This window comes from Lissotriton vulgaris, chromosome 4_1, assembly GCF_964263255.1.
Source record: "Lissotriton vulgaris chromosome 4_1, aLisVul1.2, whole genome shotgun sequence".
Classification (NCBI taxonomy): domain Eukaryota; kingdom Metazoa; phylum Chordata; class Amphibia; order Caudata; family Salamandridae; genus Lissotriton; species Lissotriton vulgaris.
The window spans coordinates 747702900-747720820 of record NC_141691.1 but is presented as its reverse complement, the minus strand read 5'-3'; the positions used below and the strand labels follow the sequence as shown (position 1 = coordinate 747720820).

The 17921-nt window shown below is 42.1% G+C and overlaps 1 protein-coding gene across 1 annotated transcript in view; it reads right to left on the bottom strand.

Moving 5' to 3' along the window:
• Positions 1-17921, bottom strand: part of DUSP22 (dual specificity phosphatase 22) — a 388641-nt gene that overhangs the window by 34875 nt on the left and 335845 nt on the right. The gene's annotated exons all lie outside the window — the stretch shown is intronic.

Sequence of the window (17921 nt, the reverse complement as noted above, 5' to 3'; positions counted from 1 at the left end):
TAGCGGAATCTCCAGAGGAATACTCTCCTTTCGAGGAAGTTGAAATTACACTAACATACCAAGTGCACCTGCTCTTCTTTAATGGCGCCCTATAACATCAAAATCACATTACCAGGCTCGGTCTACTAGGTAGACCAGGAGCCACATGGCCGGTTCTAGCCAGCTACACACCACATCCGGACATTGAAACAATGTCAGACAGAGAACTTTTAGTTCAGCTAAAACAACTAATTAAAATTCATAGACAATTGGTCCAATATGTCAAGAGGACTTCAACAGTCCAACCTGCAATTAAAATTCCACAAAGCACCCCTCAACAGGGGAACAAAAACAAGATTACACCACAGAATATACAATCATGTCTTGGTAAAACACTTGCAAAACGGGAACAAATTCCATTCTGGTTAGCTAAAAAAATCACTCAGATAGAGGCAGTATTTCCTGATACTACCCCTCACGAAAAACACAGAATTCTAACTATCTGTCTCCACATGTGGAGGACTGTGACACTTGGGGCACAGTCTTTGCTTCTATCTACACAAAAACACATGGTGTTCCGTCTATGGCGGTTATACCAGATGTACTAAGACAGATTCAAAATGAATACGGTCCAGAACCTGCTTTAACTCTGGGTATGAAATTACTGAAGGACTTTAAGCAGGTCTCGGCTATATTATTAGCCAACATAAAAGGAGAAGCAGCATGTGTGGCAATCCGCCAAAAATTGAAGGAGACAGATATAACAGACCAACCTTTTGAGCTTGCTAAAATAATTGAAAAATCCTATGAAGAATTAGGCAGAGATAGTTTGGGTGGTAAACCAGTAAAACCCCAACTAATTGAAAATCCTGAAAAAACTTTTATTAAAAATAATCTCAATTCTCAAAAGAAGAAGTGGGAGGGTAACAAACAAACCACTCCCAGAGAAAAACAATTTCAGTCCAGAGGAAGGTCTCCCCAACGGAGAAATAGATCTCCAGAAGAGGGGGGCAAGTCTCCCCGAAGGGAGCCCTCTGAAAAAAGATACAACCTTAGAGATAGGGCCAATTTGAGAAAACCTGACAGATATCAAGATATTGATACACGTCCCTCTCGATCTTTTCAGACTTCATCAAAGAAATCGGAAAGAAGAGGAAGGTCAGAACATAAAGAAGAGCACGTCAAGTCCAAAGACAAGGAACCTGCTCATCAAAGTAATAAATTACAATTTCCCAGAAAGAAGGTAGCCAGTATTAAAATAAAACATGCAGAGAATCTTGAGGACACAACTGAAAAACGGAGAGTGGGCCCAGACAATGCTAGACAGCGCAGCAGAAGTGAGCATAGCTCGCAAGATCCCGATGAATCTTCTGGAGGCAGTGGACACGAATGAATACATTCAAGTGGATACTGCAGATACCCGAGTGAGCGTGCCCCATGAACTATATGAAATAACATTACGTATAGAGGGAGATAAAACTAGGAAAATAAAAGGTCTCTTTTGGGAGAATCTATCTAAAGGCTATGATATCCTTCTAGCAGAAAAAGACTGGCCACCAGAGCTTGTCAGGGACTGCCCACATGGCGAAGAAATGATTATGCCTGCCTTCTCAAATCACATTCCAATTCATAAAAAATACACACTTGCTAGAAAATGGGCAGTGGCCCAAGCCCCTGCATTATATAAAAATCATGTAGGATGGGACGAGGATTCTCCTCACCATAAAATCCAGTTAAAAAATCAACCTACTGCACAGAGGCAGTATTGTGTTAAGCCAGAAGCTAAAAAACAAGTAAAAGAAATTTTAGATCAACTTGAATATCAGGGGGTGATTGAAACATGCACCTTACAAATGAACAATCCTTTGTTTCCTGTCTCCAAGCCAGACGATTCATATAGTCTAGTTTTGGACTACAAACATCTAAACTCCTGCTGTAAAACTTTTGCAGTGCAAAACTTACGCAGTGCAGCACTAATGAATAACATTGTGCGCAAAAAATATAAAACGACATTAGATATTTCAAATGGTTTCTTCTGTCAAAACATAGCACCTGAAAGCAGATATGTGACCGCTTTCTCCAGCATGGGGAGCCAAAAACAATTTTGTTGTCTCCCACAGGGATTCAAGAACAGCCCAGGATTATTTTTAGCCAGGATAACAGAGTTACTACAAATTTATGATGATGAGGCATTATCCTATGTCGATGACATCTATTTTACAGACGATGACCTGGAGACTCACTTGAAAAGAGTGAACACCATAATACTTGGGTTCGCATCTAAAGGGTACAAATTTAACTTAAAAAATCAAGAATTGCCCATCTAACTGTCCTATCTTTAGGATATGAATTATCAAGTGAAGGCAAAAGCCTGGCAGACAATTTCTTAGAGAAGTGTGCAGTACTCCAAGCTCCAAAAACGCTGAAAAACTTACAATCAATACTAGGTTTCCTGAATTTTGGAAGAACATACATTCTAAATTATGCAGAAAGGGTTAAACCTATTTACGAACTGATAAAACCTGATTTTAAACCAATTAATTGGACTTAAGAACACACAGAAATTTTAAGATCATTATAGACAGATATGTTAACTAAAACAAATCTGCAAACATGCGCAAATTAACGCAATCTTGTAATCCGAGTCATCCCAGGAAGATGCAGATTCACATCCCTGACCTCTAATGAGGGAGAAACGGTACCAATAGCTTACAAATCACATTTGTACACACAAGCTGAAATGAAATTCAGTTCAACTGAAAAAATTCTAACTGCGGTTCAAACTTCTGTAGCAAAAGAAAGAGCCCTAGCCCAGGGAAAAAGGATATCTGTTTTAACAGCTGTATCAGCCCTTGAGGCAGTAACAAGACCAGGCATTCCAAATGCTAAAGCTCTAGATCCAAAATGGATAAAATGGGAAACTTCTCTTGCAACAGAGGACGTGACACACGCATTTTATCCGAAAATGAAAAAACTAGAATATCTGGAATACGAAAATTAATGTCCTCTGCCGATCGAAATTCTGCCCCTCAAACAGTACACCTGTGTAATCTACACGGACAGATTTGCACAACACTACGTTGTGGAAAAACAGATTTACAATGCAGCATGCGCGATTGTTAAAGGTCGCTGGCGATTAGGTAAATTCAGACCGATGGTCACTAAAACTGAACCTCTCAGAAACTGTACAGCTCAGCGAGCTGAAATAAGATCTCTAAAGATGGCGCTTGAAAATGCCGATCGCGAATTCCCGGCACTAATAGTGTGCGATTCGCATTACTGCGTCCGATCTTACAATAATTCCATGCAGACCTGGATAAAAAATGGTTACAAAGATGAGACAGGTGCCACAATAAAGCATAAAAAACTATGGCAACAGGTAGTTCTTTTGCAGAAAGAACTACAAAAGACTTACGTGATACATACGCAGAGTCTTCAACGTGATGACGTTCATGTTGCAGGGAATTCATTGGCTGACAGAGCCACAACGGCAGCTGATCTCTCGGCTTCCGTAGCTACAAAAAAGCGTATGAAAAAACAAATAGATGGCGAAACGCTGCTTGCTGTAAAAGCCTCAATGGCAATTATGCGACGTTACCTCTAAACTATCCACTCGGCAATACATAAATAATTAATGCGAACTCCGTTCCGTTTGCTCAAATCCCTGGAGTGGGGGGATACAGTAATTCCAAACACGAACCAGAGAATCTTCTTGATACAAGAAGCACACATGGGATTGGGTCTGAGGCACCAAGAGTTCCTGAAATCTCTAATAGAATTACAATCACAATACTGGTGGCCGGGGAGGAGCGTAGAAATTTATAAATTTGCAATGAAGAGATCGCAGTTGTGAACCGGACCAGACACCAGCCCAGACACCACTATTAGACAGCATCAGGCTATCTATGCGCAGACGTTCGACTGGACAGATGCGGTCCCATAAAAATTAAGACAAGATTCCTTTGGATGTGGCCCCAGCGCTTGGCTGACGCCAGAACTGTAATAAAAGATTTGCGAGTCTTTATCGGCACATACACAATTGGCATGCTACATTCTGAGCAGGGTCCTGCGTTTAGCTCTCGGGCTTACCAGGAGGCTATGGCCTGCATGGGCATTGCATTGCGGTATTCTAGTCCATTCCATCCCGAGGGACATGCGGTAGTGGAGAGAAAAAACTGGGACATAAAGCAATCTATAACAGCGAGGGTATTGGGTTCGGGTGATCGGTGGGTCAAACATCTAATAAGTGTCCAACGTAGTCTTAATAATATGCCAAGAAATTCTCTAGGAGGTATCAATCCGTATGAACTTTTATTTGGTACCAGAATGATCATTCAGGACTTGGATTATCAGACTTCAGTGGTGCAACAAAAAGCCTTTGATATCAAAGATCGTTTGGCTGTTTTACAGGACTTAAATGAAACAAGAAAAAGTCTGAGTAACGAAAAGCGAAAGCCAACTACCACTGAAGAAAAACCACCTGTCCCAGCAAGACCTGTCTGGATTCCAAAGATTGGGGATCTGGTCAGAAAAAAGATCGCAGTGAAGAAGGAATTTGGGCCTTCTTACAGAAAAGCAGTACCTGTCTTAGCTGTCAGCGGAACAAGATCAGTTGTACTATCGCCCCTTGCTGGAAAAAAGGAGAACCGAGTTGTATCAATCGACCTGGTGAAACCACAATCATGTGGCCAATAATAAGTAGTAGGCCCAGTGGACTTCCAAGAAATAGCAGAAGACCAAATCTTGCTACAATCCAAGAGGTTCAAACTGAGAGATTAATCACATTTGACAAACTTGCAGTAATTAAAAAAGGACTATGCAACACAGCCATGGAACTAGTGCCTCTTAAAAGCCAAATTGCAACAGTTCAACAAGAAACACCAGTATACAATGATGTAGCCTCGGACTAAACAAATGTAACAAAAGAAAATGCAAAGATCAATGGAAAACCAGAGACAATCCCACCAATTGACAGAACTGCATCTGGCTACTTTATCAACTTTGATGACTTTTCCCATGATCCAAGTGAACATGGAGACAAGCCAGCAACAAAAACATTCAAAGAAAAACTCACAGAACTCTTTCATCAACTCAGAGAAACATATCTAAACCCACAATGGATTACATATAAATTATGGATTGTGTTAGGCGTACTTTTCCTCCTTCTACGGCTCATCTTCGTTTTAAGTTTGGGTAGATTTATTGATGGAAAATATAGTACAATGGACACAGCAAGCCAGAACATCAACTTGGTCGTGAAACCACACAGATCATCACACATCGAAAAAAAGAGAATTGTCATCAGTGAACATCACAGCCATCCCTATACCTAGTGGTGTAGCATGGGACAAAACTGACTATAAAATTTATGGCCCGGTTGAGCTCTTGAAATATCCACACAAATTTAAGATTTCTTTAAGTGACTTTGTATCACCTAGTAGTTTCTCTGATGATTGGGACTTCGAAAACATTAATAATATGATGTCAGATTTAGAAATGTCAGCAAAATTTACAGCACATGACTATTTACAGGGTTCGTCAAATTATGAGGAAATGTAGTGTTTCAACCACTTTGGGCATCATTATTTGCATAAATCTGCAAATCCTAGAAATATTTTCAGTTATAATCAATGGGAACATTGTCCAACCCAGCCAAAAGGCAGCTCAAAAACATTTTATGAGAAATTCCTATACTTCTCGGGGTTTAATGTCACTGATCCTAAAACATTCTATTTTAAAATGTTAAATAAGACAGGAGTGAAAAACATGTTGACAAACACTAAACTGATTTATTCTGAAAAAATTTATGAAAAAATGTCTACATTTGGTTTTGAATTTTGGAAAAACAACATTGAGACAAAAACCATCTGGGGTAAAAAAGAATGGCAGGTACAAGGTGTAGAAGCATTGTTCAGAGCCTGTATGATCCCAGAACAAATAATGTTCCTGAATGACACAATTCAGCAAACAACCGGTCTTGGTTTAGCCAAGATAAAAGATTTAAACAACCTGTCTATATCAAAGCCTATGCCTGATAGAAACATCACTACAGATGAGGGGTTAGACGTGGCCTATATTTTAAAACAAAACAGAACACTTCCTGACTGGAACAAATGGTTGATCTGGCCCACAGACACTAATAACTGTCATAATAGATTCCTGAACAAAATACAGGGGTTCAAACAGAACAGGCCAGACCCAAGATATTCCCAGAGAGAACATCCAGGGATAGTTACAACATACAGTGTAGGAAAACTATGCCTCGATTGGCTACAGAGATCCACACTTCCCGAAATTAAGCAACACTTAACTTTAATTAAAGAAGGTGCTGACTTGCAAGATTTCATACTGGGACCTCGCAAACCGCGTATAAAATGTTTCATATACGCCGGTATATACGCAGCTTTCAATGAAGCTTGGAAATTAAATCAAATTGAAACTGCAGAAAAAATACGAGAAATTGATTGTATTCATTTGGAAAAAACACTTTCTGTAGTGGACAATGGGTTAACGACTCTGTCCTCCAGAATCTATTCACTGGACAGCATTGTATCATCTGCTATTGATATAATAGAACAGGATATGATAATTTTACAACATGGTTAGTCCCAATTGCGTTCTATTGTACAGCTAGGCTGGACGTTACAAAACCTCAGTTCAGGTCACGTGCCATGGCATCTAATCAACATAACGTCATTATTTTCTATCTTTAACCTTACTGATAGACAAATCTCGTTGGCACAGAAAGGAGCACACTATACGGTGCTGAGCATTGAAAACCTTGAAAGATTACCATTGACAATGTCAGAAAGACCTGTCATTGAATGGATAATACATGGCAACATTACAATCCCGATAACGACGTTTCAGTTTCAATACTGCCAAAAGTATATACCAGCAGGCCTGTATGAAAGGTTGGGTAAAGGATACATCAAATCAACCTGGAATTTACCATTTACACATAGATGTTGGAGTGGGGGCAAGAAAGAGGTATTTCTTAGTGGTACTAATTGTTAAACATCACTCAGCGGTACACTCCCATGCGAAGGTATAAACTTGCATGGATCTTGCAAAGGTTCATCAAACAACCTTTCATGTCATCTGCACGGTACCCCGGCTACACAGATAGAGCCATTTTTCAGGCATCTTTCCAGCGGTAGCTACGTTATATTAAGTGACCACAGCTGTTGTGGCATGATGCCAGGAAAACCATATCTCGTGAGCGTTACTTCCATGGTCATTTGTTGTATGCAAGTATTGTACCAAACAGCAATCAAGACATGGAGGTGGCATTGTGGCCTTCTGTGAATATATCTTCTATTCGAATTATTAATTTAAGCAGAATGAAGTCTATTCTTTTACAGACAACTGTGCCTTTAACCTCGTACAAAGAGAAGTATGACCTGCAGGCTGCAAGGACAGCAGCATAGATACATACCCTATTATCAACAAACTGTCCCGTGCATTTCGTAGAAATGTTAAGCCAAATTTTAAACATGTCAGATACCAGTGGCATCGCACATGTATTTAAGACAATATTTTCAGGACTGTTAACACCTTTTGAAACGGTTCTGGGCATCTTTCCGAATTTTGTGCACTCTCTTTTCGGTGGCCTGCCTCTTATCTTGGGACTCGTAGCAGGAATTTTATTTTTGTTCCTTCTGCTCAGATATGGCAAGCCAAGTCACAGACAAAACTCAGGCTACGATGGAAGAAACTATCCTAGCAATACAATACCGAGACCGTATCACTAAGGTCCTCAGATTGGCCCGGCTAAGAGATCTGAATACTACCTGGTTTCTTTCATTCAGACCGATCAGCAAAATTGCATCTTACCTGTGCTTCGATGTCAGCTATGCGGAGAAGAATGCGTGTTGGACGTCTGTCTTACACTACCATCAGCAGTACCAATGGATATCGACGCTTTGCTTTGTCCGGTAATGACTCACGCAACGAGTTGTCCCCAGCGGCTACCGATTCTGATGACGGCATTCGTTGAGACTTCACCATTACGATCAGGTGGCGGTGAAGTAAGAGATTAAAGTGGCAGCACACAGGTACAACCCTCTGTGAACATTGCTGATCTAGACACCGATGATGGCAATGCATCTCATATATGCAATATTTCAACTTTCGCAGAGTTGGCCCAACTTTCACCTACTGTGGTAGACGCGTTTTTTGCTGGCCTATCTGAGGTAATGTTCTCTCCTAACAACGAGAATAACAATTGAAATAGCGAGCACACAGCATTCCCTGAACTCTGAATTCGGTCTTCAGTTTTTATACACAAAACTACTGAAAACACTTGGAACTATTTTTTCCCCTGAAAGAAAAATTATTTTCGCAAACTTCCAAAATATTTACCTTTTTTTTGGCACAAGGTACTCTGCTTAAAGTAGAACTATTCTTAGAGAACAGAGCTTCTATTCCTAGAGACTTTAGAGACAATATTTTGAATCAGCCTCTAGCACACTTACAATCTTGTATAAATATGTGATGAAATGGTCTCGACCTTCTCTTCTGTATTAAGAGCCATTTCATAAATGTAATTTTCGCAATTCATTCAGCTGACATTTATATTTGCATTATCTGAATGATACCACTGCTTGAATGCGTACAGTATAATACTCATTTTTTCGTGTATCTATATCATTTCAAATGCATTTGATGTATTTTGGGGTGGGCTGGTAAACACATGCATACCTATATGTTTATATATTGCTTAGTATTTAATAATGATGGACATTATACGTGGAGTGGGTGTTGTGATCATATCTAGGACCCTAATTAAATAATCCAGATTTATGCCCTTGTGTGGTTATAACAAATCATACCCTTATAAAGGCATAAGAATCAAATCCATATTTAGTAATTGCCAATGCAAACCAAATACGGCAAGGCTACTTCCTTAGACTCCTAGAAAGTACAACGAGTTCTCTCAACAAACCAAACCTCCAGCAACCTGGGAATTCCCCATGCTTTTGTTTTGATTTGTCCTAGAACTCCTGCGAGCACTGAAAGAACGGCTAGTTCTTAGTGACATCTTTTATTGACGTCTTATGTCCAACCTTACGTCAAACACGGCACCTTCCAGGTATAAATATACCAGCGTTTGCCTTAAGCAACACACGGTGGTGCGGAGTAGAGCGGCTATCTACTTATCTGAAGCCCAGCTGATGAAAGTGCCGAAGGAAGCCGTCCCTCCCATTTGACGCAATGAGAAAGACGCTGTCTTTTTCTCCTGCCGAGAAAATCCAGCTCCAGTGTTTCCAGTCACGCTTGCGGGTTACTGGAAGATCGAGTCCTGAGAGCGAGAGCTGATTAGATCCTTAGAGATTTCTTGAGTCAGATTCTTGGCAAAAACTAACTTAACTTAAACTGCAGCTCATTTACTCCTTCCCACGTACTAGGCTTAGGTTAGGTACACCGGGGTAGGCGTATTTAGAAGCACCAGTTGAGTACGTTTAGTTGGACTTTTATAATTGTATGTAACTGTATATATATATTATACCTTTTAAGTATCATATGGCTCAGAAACCATATCAATGCTTTTACAGTATTATTTCATAATACTCCTTTTACTGTACGCACTTTACTTTATAACAAGTATTGCAACTGTGGCAATTCATTTCTCTTGCATGAGAAAGAAGACTGCTCAATAAATAACACCTTTTATTGAAAACGCCTGTCTCTCTATTTCTCTGCACTCTGGTGAAACTAAGTATGCACGATCGACTGAGTGAAATAGCTATCTATTGTTTTCACACAACTCTGGAGATATACTCCTTATTCTGGGGGAGCAAAGTTGTCATGTTTATGCGGTTGTCAGAAGCTGAATCCCTTCTTGTCTAATCAGGGAAGTTCACTCCTCCCTGTTCATTCGAGAAAGTTTCTAGTGACCTCTGAGCTAGCTGGCAAACCTAAATTAAGTCTAACATATTCAATAGAGACCTAGTCAACCTCAGTCCTACGTCTAAACTATTGTTTATGTTATTCCAATGCGCAGAGCCTATTGGCAAAATAGGAACTACACTACAATAAGGTATCCTACTGGCAACAAGTGATAATGCTAGTAACTGGTTAAAAATAACAAGCTGCAATCATGGAAAACTAGAAAAGATGTATGGATGGGTGTACAGGAATGTAAAAAAACACAGATGTCCACACAATGGAAACAAAATCTAAGCTTCATGTAAGGATACCAGAGATCAGGGTTATGGAGTGGGTGGTGATAGTGTGGCTTGAACAGTACTGAGCAGAGATCACATGATTGGAATACAAGATATAATGCTTCAAAATATGATACATTGTCGGGTGAAACAAAATGGCATATATGGGAGAAAAGGGAAGCTGAGTTGTATATTAACTGTACTCTTGATTTTGTATTTTAATATTCCTAAATATGAATACAAATAGTTTAAAAGAAAAGATTGGAAGAAACTAGACACAAAAAAAAGAACCTGAAGGTAGTGCGGGGAGCCTCTCGCAACAGAATAGTGTAAAAAACATTTGAGGACAAAAATATTCACATTAAATATGTAAATTTAGGGATGCTCTCTCCTCTGACCCAGGTTGAATGATGGGGTCCTTGGGGAAGAGTTAGGGAGAGACGACGTAGGGAGGAGTGAAGGAAGGTGCCTCTACAGCATGCGGTTTCTCAGAGACTTCCCCAATTCTAAAATGCAGTCCAGCCAAAACATTTAAGTAGGTTGTAGTAATAAAGCAGCACAGTTTTTAGAAAGAATACGATTTGTCAGCTTTATTCAGCACATCAAGATCACGTCCCAAAGCACCAATTGGTAAACCAACCTCTAACGTCAAATCCAATATTTAATCCTGGATTCAACCTGGGATGGGGCATATTAAACATATCCCCTTCAAAAATAGCAAACAAGGGGTGCGTGGCCAAGACGGTGGAGGGGTCATTGTTACTACAGGCCAGGTTCTTTTTGGCCTAACCAATGTCACCGACTGTGGCCTGGAGAGTCATGAGAGGCAGAAAGCAACCAGAGGACGCCTAGATGCCCACGGTTTTATTGTTCTTGGCTGGGGTCTGGGAAGCAGAGGATACCAGCTCGGCCCTTGTGGGCCAAATGAGCGGACCCTTTGCTCATCATCCCATGGCTTGGAAGGTGCACTGAAGGGGCGCTGTGCTTCTGTGATGGAGAAGCATGCTACGGGGATTAAACTAAAGTCTGCGGCCTTGGGCCTTGGATTACAGTGATCAGGCAGATGGAGGTGTAGGACTCATGGACTGGCGCCGGGGCCACCTGTGATGTCTCATCGATCAACAGATTGACCCGCTAGATGGAGAAGAATGCAATCGATGTAGATGAGGTAAACACAAGGAGATGGACGGAGTGCTGAAACTTTTCAGACACTCACTGCCAGTCACAGTTCTGGGCTGAATCCATAATCGTTCTTTAGCTCACTTCGCCATCCCAGTTCAGACCCAGTCATATGCAAATCAGTCTTGATTGACTCTGTGCTTCATGGGAACAGTCCAGCGCCCGAACTGCCCAGCCAGGTCTTCCCTGGACCGGAACCAAGAATCCTCTGACTGGTTTCGGGTGACACCCTTCATCAGCCAGACTAGCTTGAATCCAGTGGCAAAGTGAGCAAGGGACCCAAGTTTGGGCATATCCAGCCAACTTAGGGAAAACAAAGCAAACACAAGGTGATGCCACTAGATTCGAAATTGGGGAGGGAATGGTGCCTAACGGCTAAGACGGTCGACCTTGGAGCTGGTGAACCAGGTTCGAGTCTCTGCAGGGACGTCCAACATTCTGTGATTCTGGGCAAATCACTTAATCTCCCCGTGCCTAACAAAAATGAATGTGTCAGTCTGTAATGTAACTGGTGCTCCACAAAAAAAAGATATAGATGGACATATCCCTTTGATCTTTCATCAGCAACATGTTGTCAAAGAAGTCCAGAGGGCAGCAGCCTTGCTGAGGATGTCTGCAGAGGATGCCCTTCCATCGGGTGGGCTCGGGATTCCAGGCCCCCGCCAGGGGACTCTGGAAATGAAGCAGACCACGGAGACGTAATTCGAATCGCCGACTGAGACCCAAGAACGATTTTAGGCCAGAACCCTGAGCTTACGAGACAGAACTGGCGGACTAGAGCCGCTCATGTGGACTGGACTGCTGATAGAAGCATGCTGCTGAGGGGATCAAAAATGGCTCCAGCTGCTCACTAGCCCCTGCCCTGGATGCATTAGTGGGGTGTTGTGGCCTTAGCCATGGTAGTTCCCCACCCTTTGAGTCTTCGTCTTAGGATGTATGGCATGTTTAACGACGACTGGCACTCCCACTGGGAGATCCTTCAGAGTCCGTCTGTGTATAGGCACTCAGGTGCTTCCTTTGACCCCCCTCTTTGTTCACCTTACTTCACTGACTTCTAGACATGAATGTTACGTAATGCAGTCATGTGCCTGGCCCAGCGGGTCCTGGGGGGCAAGTCCCAGTTGTTCCTCTCTGGAGGTTGCGTCATGACTGGACAGGATACAGTGGTCTGGGAGCCAGCGGGCCTGCTGGAGGGGACAGCTCTGTGCTCCCGGGCGAAGAAGCTGGGGGTGGACCCCTCCCACATTTGCCAACCTTTGTGGGGGGCCAACAGTCTCCTCACCATTCTGAACTCGTTGAGGTTATGTTTCTGTTTTGTTCTTCTGTTCTAATTAAGTTTTAGATTACATGGGGAGGGACGGCGTCCACCACATCATAGCTCACACACTGATTTCTGATTACACTCTGTTCTCAATCTTTTATCTCTTGCTCAGGGATGGCCGGATAGCTACACTTAACACAGGGCCTGATTTTGCACAGTAAAAGTAGGGCCATATGGCGAACCCTTCGGGAGTCCTTCCCTAACATCAAATGCCTCCAGGAAACCCATCTCCTCCGGAGGGAAAAAGGGAAAGTTGAACACAATGCCTATCCCACAGCATACTTCTCTTAAGCCCCCACCAAGCAAATGAGGGTGGTGATCTTCCTGAAAGGCAATTTCCCATTTCTAAGTCACTCACACCTCATCCTGGCTGGAAGGTTGGAGGTGTGCCCCATTACCTTAGCCACGGTTTATGCAACCAGCTCGGTGCATGAACCTTATTTTCTGCAGATCCTGGAAGAATTATCTGGAATGGCCAAAGGGGGAATCATCCTGACAGGAAACTTCAATATGGTTGGGGCTCACACAAAGACCGGGAGAGAGGAAGTGGGACACATGCAGAAGCCTTCCCTAAATGCATGAACAGAGCCCTGGTGGAGCTGGGCTTATGGTATGCCTGGTGAGAAATGCACGAGACAGTTACCTTGGTGACTTCACTCCTCCTTGCTGAGGGAGCCAATGGATGAGGAATGAGATTGGTCAGCAAACTGATGAATATTTTTAACTCAACAACAGGAGTGTGCCTCACTCACTGGGGTCTGGGATGCCTTTAAGGTGGTCATTAGAAGACACTTTTTAAAGGCTGCATCACAGCACACCAGGCTCTGATGGCTGGAGGTCCAACAGTTAGAAAGAGATATTAAGGGGCTGGAGAGACTACAGAAGTTCCTTGCTGCGTTTCTCGCTCTCTGTATACAGCCAGAGGACAGGGGCATATGCATTTCACTAATATGTTCTACCTTCTCCACAAGTTTTTCAAGTTTCAAGTTTTTTTTTTATTGTATTTGATTTGGTTCTCCACTGAGAACCACAAATATTAAATGTACAATTTCAATTTTAACAGTTTAGTATAAAAAATGTCATTCTAATACAAAGTTAAAAATGGTTTAAAAAATTTGTAAAAATTGTAGCATACAAATTCATTTGGCGGAGCTTTACATAAGATAATCAGTTCCTGTACTGAGTTAATTCTACATTTCAAATAGATTGGATGAATAAACCTTTTCCTAGCTTTTACCACTATCGCATTTGGGCAGGTAAACTGTAAATGCTCCAAGTCTTGCTCTCCGCCATTACACAAGTTACATATAAGACTCTCTTTTAAGTACCACCTAGATGTAATGGTTTTTACCGGAAGTATTCCGAATCGGAGCAAAACAATCGATCTCCTAGCTCCATGGTTTAGGTTAAAATTAATGTACTGTTGAGGTTTCTTATATTCTATAGATTCGGTGATATTTTTATATAAAGACAGTTTAAAACAGTGCTGAGAGTCAAGGTCAAAGCTGAGTCTTGAAGTAAAGTGCTTTAGAAAAAGTTTCAACTGAGCAGGAGTCCAAGAAAGTAACAGCTTGATATTAACCTCTGATAACTTAAAAGCAAATAGGATATTTCTTGAAAATACATTCTTTGATGCTTCACATTCAAATGTTTCTATTTTTAGTAGGGATCGGAGCGTTCCTTTTTCAGCATGGAGGAGATTGTACGCCCACCTGATGATATTGGCGATTGCTCGGGCATAGGAGCTGGTTAGTGAAAACTCAAGGCGGAGAGCTTGCACTGGTACCGCCTGGGACAACTTCATTAGTTTTCGTAGGATCTTTCCTTCTTTTAAGTCTAAAAAGCTCCATTGAGTTATTGGTACATATTCAAGAGCGTATGACAGTACTGGTGGAACCTTGGCACTGTATACCTTAAGCATAGCAGAAAAATGCCTTTGTCCAGATACAGCGTAAAACCGTGAAATTGCTCCCACATGCACATCAGATTTCCGAGTCAAATTCAGGATATGGGGCCTATTTTGCAAAGACTTGGTGAAGATTCTTCCCAAGTAGGCATATTCATTTACCACTTCCACCGTTTCCCCCCCTAGTGACCAGATTAATTGAGTGCTCCTTTTCTTGCCAGAAAATGGTACTATTTTTGTTTTCGAGATGTTCGGTATTAGATAATTTTCCTCTGCATAGTTGTGGAGTGCCTGAAGGCTTCTTTGCAGACCAAATGGAGTTAGATCTAATATAATAACATCATCTGCGTACAGCAAAGTATGTATTTTGTGGGAAGCAATTTTTGGAGGAAAGTTGCAGATCTGCTGAAAACATTGAGGCAAGTCGCTTAAATAAAGAGAAAACAATAGAGGAGCCAGAAGGCATCCCTGCCTAAGTCCATTTGGGGTCGGGATAGGATTAGTGAGACCCTTTTCCCTCCCCATTTGGACCTGGCACCAGGTATCTGTATGTAGTGATGATAGAATATGTAGTAAATTGTCTGGGATACCCATTTTGCTAAGTTTTCTCCAGAGTGTTGCTCTGTCCACTCTATCGAATGCGGTGGTAAAATCGATAAAGGCAGCATATACGACCTGAGATTTTATTGTGACATATTTATCGAGGATGGTTTGCAGGACAGCAATATTATCAGTGACTGAGTGCTTTGGTCTGAATCCGGCCTGGAATAGGGGAATTAGTCCAGATGAAAAGGCCCAGTCCTTAAGATGATCTAGTACTGTTTCTGTGAAGATCTTTCCTGTACCTTCTCCACCTCAAGAAACATTCTTTGATCGTGGGGCACCCAGCTCACTAGGGCTTTGAGAGGTAACATAGAAAGGTAGTAGATTAGAGAGATCCTCAATGAGTCTGGGGCAGTTAAAGTTGCTGACTCAGAAAAGGCTGTACAGTTCCGGTGATTCTACGCAGACCTCTACATCTACATGGGAAACGCCCCACCTCCTAAGCTCCCTCCCTCTACCTCCAGCCCCAAGAGCCAAAAGGACTTCTTAGAAAGGGTACAGCTGCCCAGGCTCACTGAAATACAGAGAGAATCACTGGAGGGCCTGATCCAACCTGAGGAGGTTAAACATGCTGCCAAATCCATGAAACTTAATAAAACACCAGAACCAGATGGTTTTATGTCCCAATTTATTAAATGTACTCTGCTAGATTATCCCTAAAACTTGCCTCCCTCCCTAATCACTGTACTGACATGGGCTTTGTCACACCCACAATGTGGTAAACGGTGATCATAGTCCACCCAAAGGCTATTAAAGACGTCAGGCAACTCGGCTCCTATCGCCCGATTGCCCTCTTAAGTATTGACGCAAAACTATTCACAAAAATCCTGGCCACCAGCTTTAATGAGGTGCTCTGAACTAATATCCTGACAAGAGAGGATTTGTTCAGGGGGCGCCAGGGTCAAGATAACATCTGGACAACCATTCACCTGATGGAAAAGACCTCCCTTAAGGGTATACCTGCGAACCATCTATTATAAGACGCAGCAAAAGCTTTTGATAGGGTGGGCTGAGCTGGGTTTTCCTGCGTCTCACTCTCCGGAGCATGGTCCTGGGTTCCTGAGAATGATCTTCGCAAATTATGCACACCCTAGTTCCAGGGTCGCCCTGAACGGCCATCGGTTGAACTCCCTCTCTCTCTCTCTCTACAGAGGTGCTAGACAGGGGTGCCCCCTATCACCGTTCCTGTTTGCCCTCTTCATTGAACCACTAGCCTGCTTGCTCCAGCAATCCACCGATGTAACAGGGATTATGTTTGAGCAAAAGGAATTCTTAATCTCCCTGTACGACAACAATGTACTACTGATGAGGGTTCTTCGGGCATTTCGCTCCCAGCAGTAGTTGACTCACAGCCTTTCATCTGGTCTTGAACTAAAAAATTAATTACGACAAGTCAGATACTGAACTTGAGGCTGAATGCTGAAGAGATGGATGGGCTGTTCCCGCGTTTTCCCTTCCAATGGGCCAAAAATTTAAAAAACTAATTCCTGAGGGTGGGGTGCTGATGCTTTCCTGGCTGGGCAGGATTAACATAATTAAGATAACTGTTCTTCTGCGCCTTCTTTACTTATTTCAGCTCTACTGATTTGGCTGAACTCTACATACTTGAAACTACTTCAAAGCAGACTGTTGCCCTTTGTCTGGAGGGGACAGGCTCCTGGGATCACCCAGAAATCATTGATTCAACCACAAGAGTGGGTGTGATTAATTGTTGACTAGATGTCAGCTGGTGCACTGTGACATCACGTTTCCCACAATTGAGGAATGTCGGAAGTGACCTTTTCAGTTACTACACACATTCATGCCTTACGGCATGAGTCCTATTTTGACCACTGATCAGGTTTTCACTTTTATGACACTCTACCTTTGGTGATGGACATATCCTCACTATGACAGTCTGATTTATAGATTAATGAATATTTTTCAAATGAAATGTTACTCATTATGAACAATTTAGTTATTACTGAATGGAGAAATTCTTTAATGAATTAAAAAAGCAAAGCAACGAAATTGCGTACCACTTGATGATAAATATTAACAAACATTGGATTACGTTCCTTCATTGGGATCTCAGCAATGCATGCAAGGGACGTTTTTCCCAGGGGGGAGCACTACTTCTACATATTCATTACACTTTTGATCACAAAGCGATACCTTGCTGCACGCCTTCAGCCCATCATATGAATTAGCATACGCTCTTATTCAAGAGAAACAAACTATGTGTGTGATCCAACCTAATTATTTTTAGAAAGTTGCCATTTTCTTGTTCTAACCATTTGGTGTCTGCAGCCTGTTCCTGGGTCACGTTACTTATTTGTGAGTGGCAGTTGACCTTTGTATATGCTGCCCAGACAGCCACACTATTGAGGGACGACAGAGCGGCAAGTGTTTAGCTTTCACACCCAAACACTCCTCAACATCAATAAGATCCTCCTCGACGGCTTCACTGGTGAAAGTTTCTCCCTTCAGTCTTAGAAACATTTCCAAAAGTCTAATTTCCTCAGCGGGGCAAGGCTGTTCTTGTAGAGGGTTTGACATGGTTGGATGAGGCTTGACAGCAGTCCCTCTCAAATAGATTTGCTGCTGCGGAGAAGAAAGTAGGAGGAGGTACAGCAAACTCAATCACAGTGGCGATGCACCCTTGTGGGTCAGCTTGGCAACAAAACAAAAAACAGTCAAGGCAAAAATATGACAGTCTCTCGTCGGTTCTCCAGGCAAAAAAAAATCTAAGTCCCACAGTTGTAGCGGTAGGCAGGAGTATACT